The sequence below is a fragment of the Symphalangus syndactylus genome, chromosome 6, assembly GCF_028878055.3.
Source record: "Symphalangus syndactylus isolate Jambi chromosome 6, NHGRI_mSymSyn1-v2.1_pri, whole genome shotgun sequence".
Lineage (NCBI taxonomy): Eukaryota > Metazoa > Chordata > Mammalia > Primates > Hylobatidae > Symphalangus > Symphalangus syndactylus.
In genome coordinates this window covers 60,432,975-60,454,065 of record NC_072428.2, presented here as the reverse complement: position 1 = coordinate 60,454,065, position 21,091 = coordinate 60,432,975, and the positions used below count along the sequence as shown (strand labels likewise).

The following is a 21,091-nucleotide window of genomic DNA, read 5'->3' as shown; positions in this document are numbered from 1 at the left end:
GTTAAAAGTCTAGGAGGTCCTTTGCCACTATACGTCTTCTAGAAATAGATTTACAGAATCTTAGAGTGTCGATGATAGAAAATCCTCAAAGATCATTCAATCCATACCTTGATTTCGTAGATGTTTTTCTTCCTGCCTGCCTTCCTTCTTTCCTGTCTTCATTCCTTTCTTCTTTCATTTTCCTTCTTTCCTATGGCACCTATTGTATATCAGGCAGTGTGCTCAGAATTGGGAGTTTAATCAGGCAGGAACAGATTAGACACAAAGTTCTTTAGCTTACAAAGTTTATAGTCAGCCTAGCTGGGCCCTCAGACAAGTAGCCAGACAATTACAACACTGTGTTCTGAAAGAGGGCTTATTTGGGCTGGGTGCAGTGGCTCACACCTGTAATCCCAGCACTTTGGGAGGCCAAGGCGGATGAATCACCTGAGGTCAGGAGCTCGAAACCCACCTGGCAAACATGGTGAAACCCTGTCTCTACTAAAACACAAAAATTAGCCAGGCGTGGTGGTGGGTGCCTGTAATCTCAGCTACTCAGGAGGCTGAGGCAGGAGAATCGCCTGAACCCAAAAGGCGGAGGTTGCAGTGAGCCGAGATTACACCACTGCATTCCAGCCTGGGTGACAGTGCCAGACTCTGTCTCAAAAAAAAAAAAAGAGGGCATGTTTGTTTGTTCATTCATTTTGCCATTTCAGGACATATGCATAGGAATAAGAATTTCTCATTTCCAGTTGGTATAGAATAGTTGTGCTCTACTCAATATCATGTGTTCATACACAGTGTCAATTAAGATTAAGAAATAAGAACTTATACTCAGTAGCAGGTATGAAGTTAATATGGGCGACTCTTTAACCCCACAGACTTGAGTCCCTATCCCAATGTAGGACTCTACCATCCTCAGTGTGCCAAAGTTTAAGAGTCTTCTGGACTGGGGTTTGAGCACCAACTCCAGGATCACAGCCTGAATCATGCTTGAGAATCTTCCTCATTACCCTACAGTTTGTCATTATACTCAGAAAACAGTAGATGCTAAATAAACACTTGTTAGACAGTGCTACCTTGTTTAAACACTATTTCTCATCTTGACCGTATTTACTAAACTTTTTTCCAAATGCCTTTTGGCTTGACTAAAAATGTAAGTGTATCACCAGAAGTCAAAGATAAAGAGAGCTAATGTGTTGTCAGATTTTATACCAGCTCCTGTGACACTGATTCTCACCGCAGTCTTCTGAATTGTGTATACGCTGCCACATTTTTCAGATGAATTAAGGCCTGTAGAAATTTGGTGACTTTCCTAATGTCACACAGACAAGTCTGTGTGATGTTTTCTTTAGCTGTTCAACATGTGCTCTATCATTTTGGGATTGGCTTACAGAGCATTTTGGGAATAAGAACCCTGGCTTTTTAGGTTATCATTTTAATAAGACAAAAATGATTTTTATGTTCAAATTCTGTTCTTTCTGCAAAAATAATTGGTCTCATTACTTCAAATGCAAAGCCGGTGTTCAATCTTCTATCATATACCTAACATTTACTTGTATTTTTTCTTTAAATTATTATCTCCAAGGCCCTTTCTCATGCTCTCTGATTAGAAAGACCCTTTCTGCTAACTTCTGAATTTCGAGAGCACTGAATTTAGATTATCTTTCATTTTTTCTTTTGACTGGTGTCAAGAACACCGCCCTCACCTGATGACTGCTAAGTAGCAGCATTTCCCATAAGAACTCTGCCACCCTCTCTCTGTGGGGCCATTATGCCTGGGTTTCTTGAGGTGGCACATCTTCCCTTTTTGCCCACCTCCGCACCCCCAGCATATTAGGCAGGCCACTTGATTTTAAGTTACAGGAACCAGCCTGAGATAGGTTAAGCAAAAAAAGTGGGACTTATTATAAGAAAGAAAAAATATATCTTATGACAAATAAGGTCAGAAATGCAGATGAGGATGAGAAAACTACCTGGACTCTCCAACTCTTATCTCTGCCTCTTTCTATGTGGCCACTTTATTCTTCTCCCTGTGAGAGCTGGCTTTCTTTGGTCTCTGATCCACATGGAAAAAGGCACTATTTCCAGCTCCCAAATGCTTCTATGACAATCTAATCATCTAAAAATAAATAAATAAATACTAATTTTGTTGGTCTAACTTCCAAACTTTGGGGAAAGAACTCTGAATGGACATGATGACAACATCTAGTCTAAGCAGCTGTGGCCAGGAAGAAAGTATTCTTGCTGAAAGAGGCGGCCATAGGTCTATACTATGGAAGCAGGGCGCAGGAGGGATCATTGTAAACTGAGCAGACTCTGAAATAGGTCCACTACTTTCTTCTAATTAAGTCATCCTTTTTCTGAGAAGTCTCCTGACAATGAGAAGGGTGAATCCAGAATCAGAAACTTGAAGACCAAAATGACAATTTGCAGCAGCTACCATGGGGACTTGGCAGGGTGAGAATGTTGTGGAATGAGGGCAGGGCCACATCTTTCTGTCCATAGCTGTGTTCTTATGTCCAACATGGTAGCTGGCACCCAGTGAAAATGAGAGAACTGTTTGTTAAATGATATGTAAACTTCAAGGGAAAAGCAGTGTTCATCATACCTCCTAAATGGTGGGAAAGAAGAGTAAGAATGAAGAAAAATGTGAGAAAGAAGTATTTCCCATGTTAACATTTTGGAGATGGCATTGGATTGATACTGTCTGCGAGAGTGACACGTAGCACCTGCCCTGCTCCAAGAGGGGACTGGATAAGCATTTTTAGTGCCTGGTATTTTGAAAGTGGCATCAGTGATTGGAGGAGTCTTTTTATGGCTGTTGAGGCAAATCCTGTACATAATACAGGAAGCTATGTGTATTAAAGAATGTAGGTTTGCAATGGAAAAGCCTGTCTCATATGGGAAGACTGGAAAACAGTGAACAATTCCATGAACTGTAAGTAAAGACTATCTTCACTATAGAAACCTTCATGTACTAAAAATTTACACCTATCGCATTATTTCCTGTAGCAATATAGATTATTGAGATGGAAATATTTTCAATTATAAACACATACTTGAGTGGATAATTTGTTGTTTTCTTAGAGGTCCTTGAATTGTTTTACTTTTTATTTTTATTAATCACTATCTATTTGTAAGGTATACACTGTACTCACCTGTAAGTTGTGTGCCTTGTTAAATAGATGTAGATAAGTAGTTCTGTGGAGTGTGGTGTTAGAAAGGGGAAAAAATAAACACATCCTTTAGTTAGAAGGAAAGTAGGTGAGTTCTTTTGTTGTTATTTGTTCTTAGTCAAGTGACATTCCTACAAATGAGAGACTGAAGTTAGTGATCTCTAAAATATGCTTATGTGTGATTATATTACAATCTTTTAACCAAAAAGTTGAGAACTTTTTCTCCTAAACTATTTATGAGAAACAGATTTCTGGGAAGCAAATCTAAGGAGTAGTCCTAAGTATGAGAATGACTTGTGGGAAAACAAAAACAAAACAATCTTATTGTGTCATTGTTTATAAACAATTGTTTATAAACAAGAGAATTAAGAAAATAACCAAAACATTCAACATCAAACCAAAGGTCACGTGAATTCAATGTGTTTTCCAGAGAGAATATAAGGTGATATAAAATTATAATTTTGAAAACTATGTAAAAACATGGAACTTACACAGTACCGTGCTCACTCCACACTCCCATACACTTACACATGAACTAAGGCTGAAATAAACGTATCAAAATGTTAATACTAATTACTTCAGGACTAACAGACCTGTTTTCTTTCTTTATTTTCTATATTTCTGGTCTGGTAATGTCATTTAGCATAACTGAAAACAAAATATTAGATAAATAATGCCAGCAAAAGTTCAACCGGAAGGAAGAATAAAGAGCTAGTGCCCAATGTCAAGCACTTTATTTGCTTTTAAAGATAAAGGATTTAAGTGTGTGTGGCAAAGAGAACAACATGCAATCACAGGTTAGAGCTGTAACATGTGGTCAGACTGAGGAGGAGATGTTAAAGAGCTGTGATCAATGGGAGGACAATTAACCCTAATTTAACATTCATCTCATGTGCTTCCATAGAAGCACAGCATCTAAAATAGGAAGATGATGGTGCCACTCTGCCTTGAAACAAACTACACTTGAAACATGAATCAACTGTTTATTCAAAGAAGGCATAAAAGATGGTCTGGGATTCAGAAATAATAAACTGTAGGAACTGGGGATATTCAACTGAAAAAGGAGAAAACTCAGGGATTTAAATTGCTCTAGAGGGAGAGGGCAAGATGGCTGACTAGATGCAGCCAAGTGGAACTGCTGCCACTGAGGGACCAAGATGACTGGCTCACTCCTAACAGATCTTCAGAGGGAGGCACTGAGAGTGGATGGAGGGAGGACACAGGAGCTGGTCTCAAGGGGGAGGAAGCTGAGAACCTGAAGGAGGCTACCATGCACTAGGACTCATTCCTGGCCCCAAACAACTCCTAGGGAATGGGTGAGTTGAACTGGCCAAGAGCAACCTGCTCTCACCACCTGCCTCTGGAATCCCAGCAAGAGGAGACCCCTTGACCACCATGGCCACTCATTGATGCAGAAAGCTGCCTAGAGAACTCATAGTGGAAGCACATAGTTGATGTGGAGCCCAGAGGGTTTGGTGCAAGAGCACCTGTAGCACAGCACCACCAGGAAGGTCCATCTCCCTAGGCTCAACTTGGAGACATTAGCCATAGGAGACATTAGCCCTAGAGACACTGATGGACCTGAACTCCGTAGGGCAATCTTCCCTACCAGATGGGGTCAGTCCAACTTGAGCACCCTTTGGTCCACTGGCCTCTTCTGGGGGCCCAACCTTGCCGCACCTGCTTGCAGGGCAGCTTTGGGTCTCCTAGGGGCTACATCATAGCTCCTACATGGGAGGATTGTCCCTGATAGACAGAAAGATCTAGCAGGGCAGCCCCCACGGTCAAATACCAGCCCAGCTGCTCCCTCCCACAGTGCAGCATCCCTGGGGCCCACAGCAACCATCCACATCACTTTTCTAGCATGTATGTGCATGGACAGGTTTTAGCTTTCTCACCCAGCCAGTGTGCATATGCCCTGCCCTGCCACTGCTGTTATGGGAGTAGACTTTGCCCCCACTCCCCACTGGATCACCACTGCAGTCAGAGCCTTGGTGGGCAAGAAGCTAGCGAGCCGCAACCAGCCACAGCCACGTTAGCACTCTGCCCTTGTGTCAACACTGCCATGGGAGTAAAACAAGGCTCAGAGAACAGTGGGTCCTCCCCACCATGAGAGACCACCATGGCCTGTGGCACAAAGACAGTGCACCCAGACCTGTGCCTAACAGTGCTCTGCCCCTTTGCTGACACCACCACCAGTGTGACTGCATGCATAGTTGCCAGCAGGAGCCTCCCAACCCCACAAGCTGGCTCTGCCACTGTGGTGAACCTACACGGAAGCAGGCACGCCAGCACCCGCTAGTACCCTGCAGTGGCTGAGGAGCCTGCACCTCACCGCGCTGCCACTGCTGCTTCTCACACATGCAAATGGAGATGGATCCCACTGCCACCACACTATGAAATGCTTTGGCTGACACCACACATCAGAATAGTGACCAGTGGTCAGGGAGCACCTTGGCCAAGAAGACAAAGTTGGGGCACGAAACAAGTTTCTCAGACCACACAGTCCAGGAACTAGGAGCTGAGCATTGGCCCCCGAAAATCTTCCAGAAATGAAGCTAGTCGTCTGAATCCACCCTGTACCACAATCAAACCCTTAAGGTCACCAAATAGGATAAAAGAAGAAAAAAAAAGGCTATCCAAAGGTCAGCAACTTCAAAGATCAAACTACTATCTATAAGAAACTTAAATTTACAAGAAAGATACAACGCCATAAAAAAGTGGGCAAAGGACATGAACAGGCACTTTCCCAATGAAGACATACATGCATACGAAAAGAAGCTCAACATCACTGATCAGTAGAGAAATGCAAATCAAAACCACAATGAAATACCATCTCACATCAGTCAGAATGGCTATTATTTAAAAGTCAGAAAATAAAAAGAAGCAGGTGCTGGCGAGCTTGTGGAGAAAAAGGAACACTTTTACAGTGTTAGTAGAAGCGTAAATTAGTTCAATCTTTGTGAAAAACAATGTGGCTATTCCTCAAAAACCTAAAAACAGAACTGCCATGGGACCCAGCAATCCCATTACTGGGTATATACCCAAAGGAATATGAATCATTCTATTATAAAGACATGCACATGTGTGTTCATTCTAGCACTATTTACAATAGCAAAGACATGAAACCAACCTAAATGCATATCCATGGTGGACTGGGTAAGGAAAATGTGGCACATATACACCACAAAACACTATGCAACCATAAAAAAGAATGATATCATGTCTTTTGTGGGAACATGGACGGAGCTGGAGGCTATTATCCTAAGCAAACTAATGCAGGAACAGAAAACCAAATGCTGCATGTGCTCACTTATCAGTGGGAGCTAAATTATGAACACATGACAACACAAAGGGGAAAAATAGAAACTGGGGCCTATCAAAGGGTGGAAAGTGGAAAGAGGGAGAGGATAAGGAAAAATAACTAATGGATACTAGACATAATACCTGAGTAATGAAATAATCTATAAACAAACCCCAATGACATGGATTTCCCTATATAATAAACCTGCACACGTACCCCTGAATTTACGTGTTAAGAATTAAATTGCTCTAGAGTTGCTATGAAGAAAAGGGAGGATACTGGCTTGTAGGGTCGCATGGGAAAGAACTATGACCAATGAATTGAAGCTCTTAGCTGATCAATTTCAACATAAGAGCTGTGCTGCCTCTGGGGAAATTAAGTACCCCATCAGTAGAGATGCACAGTATGAGTCTGCAGAGATGAGAATGTTGTAAAAAAAGAAACGAAGGACTGAACAGCAGAGGATAAAGACCTTTAAGGTGCCTTTTAGCTCTGAGGTTTGGTGGTCTCAAGAACTCCAAAATTCCTCTTGTTACTGATTTCTAGTTATATTCCATTGTGGTCAGAGAAGATACTTGAAATACTTTCAATTATTTTGAATTTTCAACACTAGTTTTGTAGCCTAACATATGGTGTATCCTTGAGAATGATCCATGTGCTGAGAAGAATGTGTATTCTGCAGTCATCAGATGAAATGTTCTGTAAATATATCTATTAAATCCATTTAGTCTTTAGTGCAGATTAAGTCTGATGTTTGTTTGTTGATTTTGTCTGGATGATCTGTCCAGTTCTTAAAGTGGGGCATTGATGTCTCTAGCTATTATTGTATTGAGGTCTATCTCCCTTCGGCTCTAATAATATTTGCTTTATATATTTTGGTTCACCAGTGTTGGGTACATATATATTTATAGTCGTTTTATCTTCTTGCTGATTTGATACTTTTGAACTTCTTTGTCTCTTTTTATAGTTTTTGTCTTGAAATCTATTTTGTCTGCTGTAAGTAGAGCTTCTGGCTGGGTGTGGTGGCTCACGCCTGTAATCACAACATTTTGGGAGGCCAAGCCAGGCAGATCACAAGGTCAGGAGTTCGAGACAAGCCTGGCCAACAAGGTCAAACCCCTTCTCTACTAAAAATACAAAAATTACATGGGCATGGAGATGTGCGCCTGTAATGTCAGCTACTTGGGAGGCTGAGGCAGGAGAATAGTTGGAACCTGGGAGGCGGAGGTTGCAGCAAGCCAAGATTACACCACTGTACTCCAGCTTGGGCAGCAGAGCAAGACTCCATCTCAAAAAGAAAAAATAGCTTCTCTATTTCTTTGTATTGCTTCTGCATTTCTTTCTTTTTTTCTATTTGCATGGAATATCATTTTCTTTTTCCATCCCTTTATTTTCAGTCTCTGTCTTTATGGGTGAAGTATGTTTCCCATAGGCAACAGATCATTGAGTTTGTTTTCTTATCCATTCACCACTCTGTGACTTTTGTTGTTTTTGGACTCTGTGCCTTTTGATTGGAGAGTTTAGTCTATTTATATTCAGTGTTATTATTGATAATTAGGGCTGTCTCCTGCCGTTTGTTATTTATTTTTGATTGTTTCGTGGTCTTCTCTTTCTTCTTTCTTTTATTCCTGTCTGCCATTTAGTGAAGGTGATTTTCTCTGGTGATATGATTTAGTTTCTTGCTTTTTATATTTTGTATATCTATTGTATGCTTTTTGATTTGAGGTTACCATGAGGCTTGTAAATACTATCTTATAACACATTATTTTAAACCGTGACAACTTAACACTGACTGCATAAACAAACTAATAAACAAACTAACAAAGCAAAGAGAAAACTAATAAACTCTTTGTCCCCCTGATTTTTAGCTTTTTTGTTTCTATTTATATTTTATTGTACTGTGCATGTCTTGAAAATTTGTAGTTATTATTTTTGATTGGTTTCTCTTTTAGCCTTTCTCCTCAAGATGTGAGTTGTTTACATGCCACAGTTATAGTGTTATAATATTGTATTAGGCCGTTTTCATGCTGCTGATAAAGACATACCCAAGAAGGGGAAGAAAAAGAGGTTTAATTGGACTTACAGTTCCACATGGCTAGTGAGGCCTCAGAATCATGGCAGGAGGTGAAATGTACTTCTTGCATGGTGGCAGCAAGAGAAAATGAGGGAGATGCAAAAGCGGAAACCCTTGATAAACCCATCAGATCTCATGAGACTTATTCATTACCACAAGAACAGTATGGGGGAAACCTCCCCCATGGTTCAAATGATCTCCCACCGGGTCCCTCTCATAACATGTGGGAATTATGCGAGTACAATTCAAGATGAGACTTGGGTGGGGACACAGAGCCAAACCATATCAAATATTCTCTGTTTTTCTTTTTTTTTCTTTTTTTAAAGTTTGCTGTGTTCTAGATATGAAGTCTTTTTTCTTTTTTGTTGTTTTTTTTTATTATACTTTAGGTTTTAGGGTACATGTGCACAACGTGCAGGTTTCTTACATATGTATACATGTGCCATGTTGGTGTGCTGCACCCATTAACTCGTCATTTAGCATTAGGTATATCTCCTAATGCTGTCCCTCCCCCCTCCCCCCACCCCACAACAGTCCCCGGAGTGTGATGTTCCCCTTCCTGTGTCCATGAGTTCTCATTGTTCAATTCCCACCTATGAGTGAGAACATGCGGTGTTTGGTTTTTTGTCCTTGCGATAGTTTACTGAGAATGATGTTTTCCAGTTTCATCCATCTACCTACAAAGCACATGAACTCATCATTTTTTATGGCTGCATAGTATACCATGGTGTATATGTGCCACATTTTCTTAATCCAGTCTATTGTTGTTGGACAGTTGGGTTGGTTCCAAGTCTTTGCTATTGTGAATAGTGCCGCAATAAACATACATGTGCATGTGTCTTTATAGCAGCATGATTTATAGTCCTTTGGGTATATACCCAGTAATGGGATGGCTGGGTCAAATGGTATTTCTAGTTCTAGATCCCTGAGGAATCGCCACACTGACTTCCACAATGGTTGAACTAGTTTACAGTCCCACTAACAGTGTAAAAGTGTTCCTATTTCTCCACATCCTCTCCAGCACCTGTTGTTTCCTGACTTTTTAATGATGGCCATTCTAACTGGTGTGAGATGGTATCTCACTGTGGTTTTCATTTGCATTTCTCTGCTGGCCAGTGATGATGAGCATTTTTTCATGTCCTTTTTGGCTGCATAAATGTCTTCTTTTGAGAAGTGTCTGTCCATGTCCTTTGCCCACTTTTTGATGGGGTTGTTTGTTTTTTTCTTGTAAATTTGTTTGAGTTCATTGTAGATTCTGGATATTAGCCCTTTGTCAGATGAGTAGGTTGCAAAAATTTTCTCCCATTTTGTAGGTTGCCTGTTCACTCTGATGGTAGTTTCTTTTGCTGTGCAGAAGCTCTTTAGTTTAATGAGATCCCATTTGTCAATTTTGGCTTTTCTTGCCATTGCTTTTGGTGTTTTAGACATGAAGTCCTTGCCCATGCCTATGTCCTGAATGGCAATGCCTAGGTTTTCTTGTAGGGTTTTAATGGTTTTAGGTCTAACATTTAAGTCTTTAATCCATCTTGAATTAATTTTTTATAAGGTGTAAGGAAGGGATCCAGTTTCAGCTTTCTACATATGGCTAGCCAGTTTTCCCAGCACAATTTATTAAATAGGGAATCCTTTCCCCATTTCTTGTTTTTGTCAGGTTTGTCAAAGATCAGATAGTTGTAGATACGCGGCATCATTTCTGAGGGCTCTGTTCTGTTCCATTGATCTATGTCTCTGTTGTGGTAACAGTACCATGCTGTTTTGGTTACTGTAGCCTTGTAGTATAATTTGAAGTCAGGTAGCGTGATGCCTCCAGCTTTGTTCTTTTGGCTTAGGATTGACTTGGTGATGCGGGCTCTTTTTTGGTTCCATATGAAATTGAAAGTCGTTTTTCCAGTTCTGTGAAGAAAGTCATTGGTAGCTTGATGGGGATGGCATTGAATCTATAAATTACCTTGGGCAGTATGGCCATTTTCATGATATTGATTCTTCCAATCCATGAACATGGAATGTTCTTCCATTTGTTTGTATCCTCTCTTATTTCATTGACCAGTGGTTTGTGGTTCTCCTTGAAGAGTTCCTTCACATCCCTTGTGAGTTGGATTCCTAGGTATTTTATTTGCTTTGAAGCAATTGTGAATGGTAGTTCACTCATGATTTGGCTCTCTGTTTGTCTGTGATTGGTGTACAAGTATGCTTGTGATTTTTGTACATTGATTATGTATCCTGAGACTTTGCTGAAGTTGCTAATCAGCTTAAGGAGATTTTGGGCTGAGACGATGGGGTTTTCTAGATATACAATCATGTCATCTGCAAACAGGGACAATTTGACTACCTCTTTTCCTAACTGAATATCCTTTATTTCCTTCTCCTGCCTGATTGCCCTGGCCAGAACTTCCAGCACTATGTTGAATAGGAGTGGTGAGAGAGGGCATCCCTGTCTTGTGCCAGTTTTCGAAGGGAATGCTTCCAGTTTTTGCCCACTCAATATGATATTGGCTGTGGGTTTGTCATAGATAGCTTTTATTATTTTGAGATACGCCCCATCAATACCTAATTTATTGAGAGTTTTTAGCATAAAGGGCTGTTGAATTTTGTCAAAGGCCTTTTCTGCATCTATTGAGATAATCATGTGGTTTTTGTCTTTGGTTCTGTTTATATGCTGGATTACATTTATTCATTTGCATATGTTGAACCAGACTTGCATCCCAGGGATGAAGCCCACTTGATCATGGTGGATAAGCTTTTTGATGTGCTGCTGGATTCGGTTTGCCAGTATTTTATTGAGGATTTTTGCATCAATGTTCATCAAGGATATTGGTCTGAAATTCTCTTTTTTGGTTATGTCTCTGCCAGGCTTTGGTATCATGACGATGCTGGCCTCATAAAATGTTTTAGGGAGGATTCTCTCTTTTTCTATGGATTGGAATAGTTTCAGAAGGAATGGTACCAGTTCCTCCTTATACCTCTGGTAGAATCCGGCTGTGAATCCATCAGGTCCTGGACTCTTTTTGGTTGGTAAGCTATTGATTATTGCCACAATTTCAGAACCTGTTATTGATCTGTTCAGAGATTCAACTTCTTCCTGGTTTAGTCTTGGGAGGGTGTATGTGTCAAGGAATTTATCCATTTTTTCTAGATTTTCTAGTTTATTTGCATAGAGGTGTTTGTAGTATTCTCTGATGGTAGATTGTATTTCTGTGGGATAGGTGGTGATATCCCCTTTTTCATTTTGTATTGCATCTATTTGATTCTTCTCTCTTTTCTTCTTTATTAGTCTTGCTAGCGGTCTATCAATTTTGTTGATCTTTTCAAAAAACCAGCTCCCGGATTCATTAATTTTTTGAAGGGTTTTATTGTCTCTATTTCCTTCAGTTCTGCTCTGATTTTAGTTATTTCTAGCCTTCTGCTAGCTTTTGAATGTGTTTGCTCTTGCTTTTCTAGCTCTTTTAATTGTGATGTTAGGGTGTCAATCTTGGATCTTTCCTGCTTTCTCTTGTGGGCATTTAGTGCTATAAATTTCCCTCTACACACTGCTTTGAATGTGTCCCAGAGATTCTGGTATGTTGTGTCTTTGTTCTCATTGGTTTCAAAGAACATCTTTATTTCTGCCTTCATTTCATTATGTACCCAGTAGTCATTCAGGAGCAGGTTGTTCAGTTTCCATGTAGTTGAGCAGTTTTGAGTGAGTTTCTTAATACTGAGTTCTAGTTTGATTGCACTGTGGTCTGAGAGACAGTTTGTTATAATTTCTGTTTTTTACATTTGCTGAGAAGAGCTTTACTTCCAACTATGTGGTCAATTTTGGAATAGGTGTGGTGTGGTGCTGAAAAAAATGTATATTCTGTTGATTTGGGGTGGAGAGTTCTGTAGATGTCTATTAGGTCCACTTTGTGCAGAGCTGAGTTCAATTCCTGGATATCCTTGTTAACTTTCTGTCTCATTGATCTGTCTAATATTGACAGTGGGGTGTTAAACTCTCCCATTATTATTGTGTGGGAGTTTAAGTCCCTTTGTAGGTCACTCAGGACTTGCTTTATGAATCTGGGTGCTCCTGTGTTGGGTGAATATATATTTAGGGTAGTTAGCTCTTCTTGTTGAATTGATCCCTTCACCATTATGTAATGGCCTTCTTTGTCTCTTTTGATCTTTGTTGGTTTAAAGTCTGTTTTATGCAAGACTAGGATTGCAACCCCTGCCTTTTTTTGTCTTCCATTTGCTTGGTAGATCTTCCTCCATCCCTTTATTTTGAATCTATGTGTGTCTCTGCACATAAGATGGGTTTCCTGAATACAGCACACTGATGGGTCTTGACTCTTTATCCAATTTGCCAGTCTGTATCTTTTAATCGGAGAATTTATCCCATTTACATTTAAGGTTAATATTGTTATGTCTGAATTTTGTCCTGTCATTATGATGTTAGCTGGTTATTTGGCTTGTTAGTTGATGCAGTTTCTTCCTAGCCTCGATGGTCTTTAAATTTGGCATGTTTTTTCAGGGGCTGGTACCGGTTGTTCCTTTCCATGTTTAGTGCTTCCTTCAGGAGCTCTTTTAGGGCAGGCCTGGTGGTGACAAAATCACTCAGCATTTGCCTGTCTGTAAAGTATTTTATTTCTCCTCCACTTATGAAGCTTAGTTTTGCTGGATATGAAAATCTGGGTTGAAAATTCTTTTCTTTAAGAATGTTGAATATCAGACCCCACTCTCTTCTGGCTTGTAGATTTTCTGCCCAGAGATCAGCTGTTAGTCTGATGGGCTTCCCTTTGTGGGTAACCCTACCTTTCTCTCTGGCTGCCCTTAACATTTTTTCCTTCATTTCAACTTTGGTGAATCTAACAATTATGTGTCTTGGAGTTGCTCTTCTCGAGGAGTATCTTTGTGGCATTCTCTGTATTTCCTGAATCTGAATGTTGGCTTGCCTTGCTAGATTGGGAAAGTTCTCCTGGATGATATCTTGCAGAGTGTTTTCCAACTTGGTTCCATTCTCCCCATCATTTTCAGGTACACCAATCAGATGTAGGTTTGGTCTTTTCACATAGTCCCAAATTTCTTGGAGGCTTTGTTCGTTCTTTTTTATTCTTTTTTCTCTAAACTTCCCTTCTCACTTCATTTCATTCATTTCATCTTCCATCACTGATACCCTTTCTTCCAGTTGATCGCATCGGCTCCTGAGGCTTCTGCAGTCTTTGCGTAGTTCTCGAAACTTGGCTTTCAGCTCCATCAGCTCCTTTAAGCCCTTCTCTCCATTGGTTATTCTAGTTATCCATTCGTCTAATTTTTTTTCAAAGTTTTTAACTTCTTTGCTATTGTTTTGAATTTCCTCCCGTAGCTCGGAGTAGTTTCATCGTCTGAAGCCTTCTTCTCTCAACTCGTCAAATTCATTCTCCGTCCAGCTTTGTTCCATTGCTGGTGAGGAGCTGCATTCCTTTGGAGGAGGAGAGGTGCTCTGCTTTTCAGAGTTTCCAGTTTTTCTACTCTGTTTTTTCCCCATCTTTGTGGTTTTATCTACTTTTGGTCTTTGATGATGGTGATGTACAGATGGGTTTTTGGTGTGGATGTCCTTTCTGTTTGTTAGTTTTCCTTCTACCAGACAGGACCCTCAGCTGCAGGTCTGTTGGAGTTTACTAGAGGTCCACTCCAGACCCTGTTTGGCTGGGTGTCAGCAGCGGTGGCTGCAGAACAGAAGATTTTCGTGAGACCACAAATTCAGCTGTCTGATAGTTCCTCTGGAAGTTTTGTCTCAGAGGAGTACCCGGCCGAGTGAGGTGTCAGTCTGTCCCTACTTGGGGGGTGCCTCCCAGTTAGGCTGCTCGGGGGTGAGGGACCCACTTTAGGAGGCAGCCTGTCTGTTCTCAGATCTCCAGCTGCGTGCTGGGAGAACCACTACTGTCTTCAAGGCTGGCAGTCAGACAGGGACATTTAAGTCTGCAGAGGTTCCTGCTGAATTTTTGTTTGTCTGTGCCCTGCCCCCAGAGGTGGAGCCTACAGAGGCAGGCAGGCCTCCTTGAGCTGTGGTGGGCTCCACCCAGTTCGAGCTTCCTGGCTGCTTTGTTTACCTAAGCAAGCCTGGGCAATGGCGGGCGCCCCTCCCCCAGCCTCGCTGCTGCCTTGCAGTTTGATCTCAGACTGCTGTGCTAGCAATCAATGAGACTCCATGGGCATAGGACCCTCCAAGCCTGGTGTGGGACACAATCTCCTGGTGTGCCGTTTTCCAAGCCCGTTGTAAAAGCGCAGTATTAGGGTGAGACTGACCCAATTTTCCAGGTGCTGTCTGTTACCCCTTTCTTTGAGTAGGAAAGGGAACTCCCTGACCCCTTGTGCTTCCAGAGTGAGGCAATGCCTCGCCCTGCTTTGGCTTGCACACAGTGTGCTGCATGACTGTCCTGCACCCACTGTTTGGCACTCCCTAGTGAGATGAACCCGGTACCTCAAACAGAAATGCAGAAATCACCCATCTTCTGTGTCGCTCAAGGTGGGAGCTGTAGACCGGAGCTTTTCCTATTCGGCCATCTTGGCTCCTATTCTGTTTTTCTGTGTACTTACTATTACCAGTGATTTTTGAACCTTCAGATAATTTCTTGTTATTCATCAACATTCTTTTCTTTCAAATTGAAGAACTCCCTTTAGTATTATCTTGTAGGACAGGTCTGGTATTAATGAAATTCCTCAGCTTTTGTTTGTCTGGGAAAGTCTTTATTTCTCCTTCATGTTTAAAGGATATCTTTTCTGCATATACTTTTCTAGAATAAAAGATTTTATTTTCCTTCAGCACTTTAAATATGTCATGTCAGTCTCCCCTGGTCTGTAAGGTGTCCCCTGAAAAGCCTGCTGCCAACATATTGGAGCTCCATTATATGTTACTTGTTTCTTTTCTCTTGTGTCTTTTCCAATTCTTTCTCGATCATTGACCTTTGGAAGTTTGATTGTTAAATACCTTGAGATAGTCTTCTCTGGGTTAAATCCACTTGGTGTTCTATAACCTTGGGAAGTTCTCTGTTATTATCCCTTTGAGTAAACTTTCTACTCCTGTCTCTCTACCTCCTCTTTAAGACCAATAACTCTTAGATTTGCCTTTTTAGGCTGTTTTCTGATAGAGGTCTAGTTTTGTTCTTCTCTGTATGGATATCCAGTTTTCCTAGCACCATTTATTGAAGAGACTGTCCTTTCTTCAGTGCACATTCTTGACATCTTTGTCAAAAAGAGTTGACTTGAAATGAGTATATTTCTTTCTGGGTTCTGTCTTCTGTTTCATTGGTATACATGTATTCGTTTTTATGCCAATACCATGCTGTTTTGATTACATACCTTGTAATTTATTTTGAAGTCAGGTAGTGTGATGCCTCCAGCATTCTTTTTGCTCGGCATTTCTTTGGCCATCCTGGCCCTTTTTTGGTTTTATATAAATCTTAGGATATTTTTTCCTATTTCTGTGAAGAACATAATTAATATTTTTATAGGGGTTGTACTGAATCTGTAGATTGCTTTGGGTAGTATGAGCATTTTTACAATATTGATTCTCCAAATCCATGAACATGGAATATCTTTTCACGTTTTGTATCCTCTTCAATTTCTTTTATCAATGAATTATAGTATTTTAGTATTTATTATTGAAATGTTTCACTTTTTAAAAGTTTATTTCTAGGTATTTTATTTTATTTCCAGCTATTATAAATGGGATTACTTTCATGGTTTCTTTTACAGTTGTTTATGGCAGACTCCTAACATGAGTTAAGAGTCAAGTTCAAGAAAGCCAGCTCAAACAGGTCTTATCTAGCAAAATAATTTTTGATAATTAAACACCAGAAACTCAAGCTAGAAGACTGAAGAATAAACAATCTTGAGAATGGAATGGGTTTAGAGAATTAAGACAAGCAGTTTACATCACAAGAAGACAGACTCTGGGCCAAAAAATGCATAGCAGTTATTTGTAATGAATTTAGCTAGGTCCCTGTCATAAAAATGCTTGATCATGACTAAATTATTCATTTGTCCTGTGTTATGCTGATTCACTCAGTCCATATAGTTATGCATCAGACATTTATTGAGCACTTACTATAAGTCAGAAACTCTACTAGTTACTGAAAATTAAAACAATAAGATATATAAAAATATCAAACAATAACCTGACACCATTTAGTAAGCTGTCACAACCAAACTTCTAAATGCTAGGTAAAATTAGAAATTAGATGCTGCAAGAGTCTGGTGGGTGTGCACTTGAGTGAGCATTTGGTTGCCAAAGGAGATTTCTAGAGGAGACGATAATTGCGTGAATCTTGAGCATGAACAAAGTCAGGCGGCAAGATATTTTTGTGAGAACAGGGTAGGCATGTTTTTCTACGCAGAGAGATCCTCATACTCACAGGCCTATGGCTGATGGCAAATGTGTGAATTTCTAGAGATGCAAATGAATTAGTATGTCTGAGTGAAGACACCAAGTTGGGATGGAAAGGAAGCTGGGATCGGGTCCTGAAGAGCATTATAAATCCTGTTAAGATGTCTTGCCCTGACCCTCAAAGTGGGAAGCCTCTTCAAGCAAAGAAGTAATTTGATGAGATGTGCTTTTTAGAAAGAACAGGGAGAAAAAAAGGTATTTAATATTCCAATAGAGGGTTTTCATTAAACTTTTATTAGTTACTTTTGCTGAGGGCTAGTATTGGTCTCAACTCACCAGAAAAGATACCTGTATAATATATGTATGAAGTTGTAGCTGAAGAAGTAAAAGCAAGGCAATTGTAATACACACTCTTTCTCTCTGTACCCTATACCCAAGCCTGCCTTGAAATATGGTTCTATCAGAATGTGTCCAAACTGTACTCCTTGCACACAGATATTTCCATCTTCACAAAAGTGATGACTCTTTTCTTCCTTCTCTTTATAGATCAATGTTCAATGGAGCTTGGATTTGTCATGGGTCTCTGGTGACAAACATTGGTTATATTGGTGAGTTATATGGTTCTTCACTTCTCATTTGTCACCTTTTGTCATGAGCAAAGTTATGGTGAAAGCTTGATTTGATTAATTTTCTCTATTCTTGGGTCATTTTTATTCATAATTCTCAAATCTATCCCAAAGTTTTCAGAGTTCTGCCCACACCTGTACCTAGTATATTACTCTGGATATATAGTTATAACATACACATTTAGAGGTATGCTTCCCTTGGGCCACAGTTGCATTGTGGAAGAGTTGTGTATAAACCAAATGTTCATGAAGCATATATAAAATTTAAATCCCCTGGAAAGCTTTTGTGTTTGAAGGAATCCTGTTACAAAGTGACAAATATATCTGAAAAAAAATCACTTTTTTATCTTGTTCAAAAATTGATCATTTATTCACATTGCAAATATGCCTGATATTCAATAATGAAATTTTGCTTCTGTAACTCCTTTGGTTTGATATGTTATTGAAATGTTGGTGACAAGATGAAAAGCTTACCCTAGATTGGAAAATAAATCAAAGGGCAGACATTAAACGAGATATTTTAAAACTTTCTGAAAAGATTTCTGACCTTCACATAAGCCACATTCTAATGGAAGAATGGAATACATTTCCAGACATGTTATCTATTCTAGCGTCTTCTTCAGAGCATGTTTTGTTGTTTTTGTATGGGATATTGTTCTTTTTTGTGTGAGGGAAAGGTCGATTTGGAGTTTTGTTTATTGGGAGGCACAGTACCTAGAGTTGTATGATAAGAAGCTTGTTTTTTGTTTCTATAAAAAAAAGGAGTTGATTCTGGAGACTGAGTTGTTTCTTGTTTTTAGCACAACATATTTCTGGATGCATAAATGCAGATTGGAAATAATAAATGTACTCAGAAGGCACAGTTAACATAACACATTTTTTTCATACCCACACATTTTGCCTTGTACCACTAGCAATAATTTGGGGAAAACAGAAACAAGTCCAAAAAATATAATTCACTTTACAGTAATTGGTTTCTTATTTATGGTTTTCCCCATACGAACACCTTTGTCAATGTTTTACTACCTCTTTATACACTCTTGGAAGGACAATTTTTGGATTTTTCTGAGGCAGCCATGATTTTCTATCCTATTGTTTCCACTGTTACATTTGGAGTAACAAACCTTGTGATTTTGGTTGAGAACATAATGTCTGTATATCTGCTCCAGCAACCTCTCCACATATTACTCCATCCCTTCCCACATTCCCATTATCACATATCAAATTCTTTATTATTTTTATTTTTGTTTCTAAGCCAATTCCATTTCTATTTCTCCCATCCAAGTACAATGTAATCACTTTTGGATTGTCGGCACATTGTTGAAAACATTGGTATACTCAAATCCTTTTCATTTTTTAACAGTATAAAAAACAAAATCAGAATTTCAATTACCTTTGAAAAACATATTGTGCACATCTTAAAATCCCAAAATGCCACCTGAAATAAGTTGCAAGGAATATTTTAGTTGTGTTCCTCAGCACACCTGCAGGAAATTATTTACACCCTTACCATACTGTTTAATCTGGTTCAATTGCAAACACTACTATAGAACAGAGCAGCAAATAAGTGGTCAGTACAATTATGTATGTAACGGGGAAATAATATTTTATTTCCTCATTTGAAATCAGTTTTTACTTTTTGGTAAGTGAGATAGAATGATTTGTCTGTAATCTGAACAAAAATATTTCTACCAATACTCTTAAAAATAGAAAGAAAATAGTGTTCTCAGCACACAAGTGATTACCCTTTTAGCTGATGTGGTTTGCTCTTTTTTCCTTAGCTTTTTGAATTGTCTAGTAAATTCTAGCTTTCCAAAGTGAGGCACTTAAAATCTAAAAGAAGTAATCTAAGAAGCACAGTCAATGAATGTTTCATTTTATGTTGAGGCTAAAGTTTCTAATTCTGGATTTTTAAAAAAAATACATTTTCTCATCTGGTATTCACCTTTAATGTTAAATATTCTAATAGCTACTTCATAATTCATATCTGGTTAATTTTTCAAATTTCTGCATTGATGTGACATGAGTGCTATCACAATTAAATAATTTTATATTATCCTTTAGTGGTATCAGTATCACATTCTACATTTTTCTTAATTCAGGAATTGAGCTACTAGTATCTGTATTAAAATGTATAATAATATCAGAAGTACAAATCTTTCTCCTTAGTGCTAAACCTGATTCTTTGACAGTTTAACCAATTTAAATCAGAAATCTGGTTTTCTGTTTCAGTTCTGGAAAATATAGTGATCTAGTTATGACCTTTGCCCATCAGGGTAGGAAAATTGGGTTATTCATTTGATGGTGGAGCCTCCAAAGATGAATATTAAGGAAGTTGTGGGCTGACAAGTATTCTACTTCCTTAACTTTAAAACAAAGTCAATTATGAAACAGACCATTAATTCAATAATGGTGGAGCAGTCATTGGCAGGTAAGAGGGTGAAATAAATGTGAAAATTAGCTAAAAAAATCCTGCTCTACAATATTAATTTACCAATATACCCACCATTTATTTTAAGTGTCATGATCAAAATTTGAATCTAATCCTTCTTAATACTTGGAATTCTTTGGAATCCCTTTTGGCCATCTGCAGTTAGGCATTGCATCAGGGGCTGAGCCTAATTTACATCTCTTGTCCTCTTTCACACCTTTGCAATTGACAGTGCAATTTCAAGACAAATAGAGGAAGACCACAATTTGATCTAGATTAGCTATATGGTTAAACTCATGGCTCCTTTTTGTTATTCCCTTAATTAAACTAGTTATCTCTAGAGATTAAAAAATTTCTGTTTCAGCCTAACTTTCTACCAGATATCATAGGCACCTAAGGTGTAGTTCTTGAAACATTGCTTATCCACATCTACCTTTACTAGACTTGAAAATTCTATGAAGCACTTGAAGGTACTTGGTGCTTTCCAATGCCTTTAATTGCATTGCTTGGAATGTGCCGGTTGTCCTCTGCAGGAATTAAATTTTTGCTATAGTGTGACATCACAATGCAGTCTTGCTGAAGCCATTTTGAGCAGTTATTATAAATCTAGATTTAATGTAAAATTTAACCACATATGGTGCTACCAATGCAAATATATCAACTCAGCTGTTAGTCTGAACAGATCTACCTCCTGTGCATTGCCAAGTTGATACATGTATAGGCAATAACAACTCTGTCACAAATTATTCCTCTTCCTAGGAGCTAAAGAGTTATTTTCTGACATCCCTTGTAATATACATTCTGATTTCAGAATAATTAAAATGTGAAAAGGTGTTTCTCTTAGAATTAAGGAAATAGAGCAGTTAACATTTCAAAGGAACAGTATCTCCTGTATAAACATAAAAATGGACCTAAGCTATCAACATTCACTCTAGTACCTTCAGAGGTATCACCTAAGTCTCTTCCTCTCTTTTGTTCTCATCCTTATCCTCTTTGATTTCCTTTCTCCCTCTCACTCTCCTGAATAGTTGTACATGTGTCCCTCACTCCCTGTTTATCTTTCTGAGAGAAAATAGAATTGTTACTGTCTGTGTGATAATTTTCATTACAAGGTATAATACGATTGCTTAGAATGGTAGTATCTCTTTACTGTGAGTCTGTCACTGGGATGA

At 39.1% G+C, this 21,091-nt stretch overlaps 1 protein-coding gene across 1 annotated transcript in view; it reads left to right on the top strand.

Annotated features, from left to right (window-relative positions):
- Positions 1–21,091, top strand: part of TENM4 (teneurin transmembrane protein 4) — a 3,069,169-nt gene that overhangs the window by 1,979,947 nt on the left and 1,068,131 nt on the right. Inside the window, exon 6 of the mRNA XM_063641401.1 lies at positions 17,409–17,470. The gene's annotated coding sequence lies outside the window, so the exon portion shown is untranslated. The remainder of the gene's footprint in view (positions 1–17,408; positions 17,471–21,091) is intronic.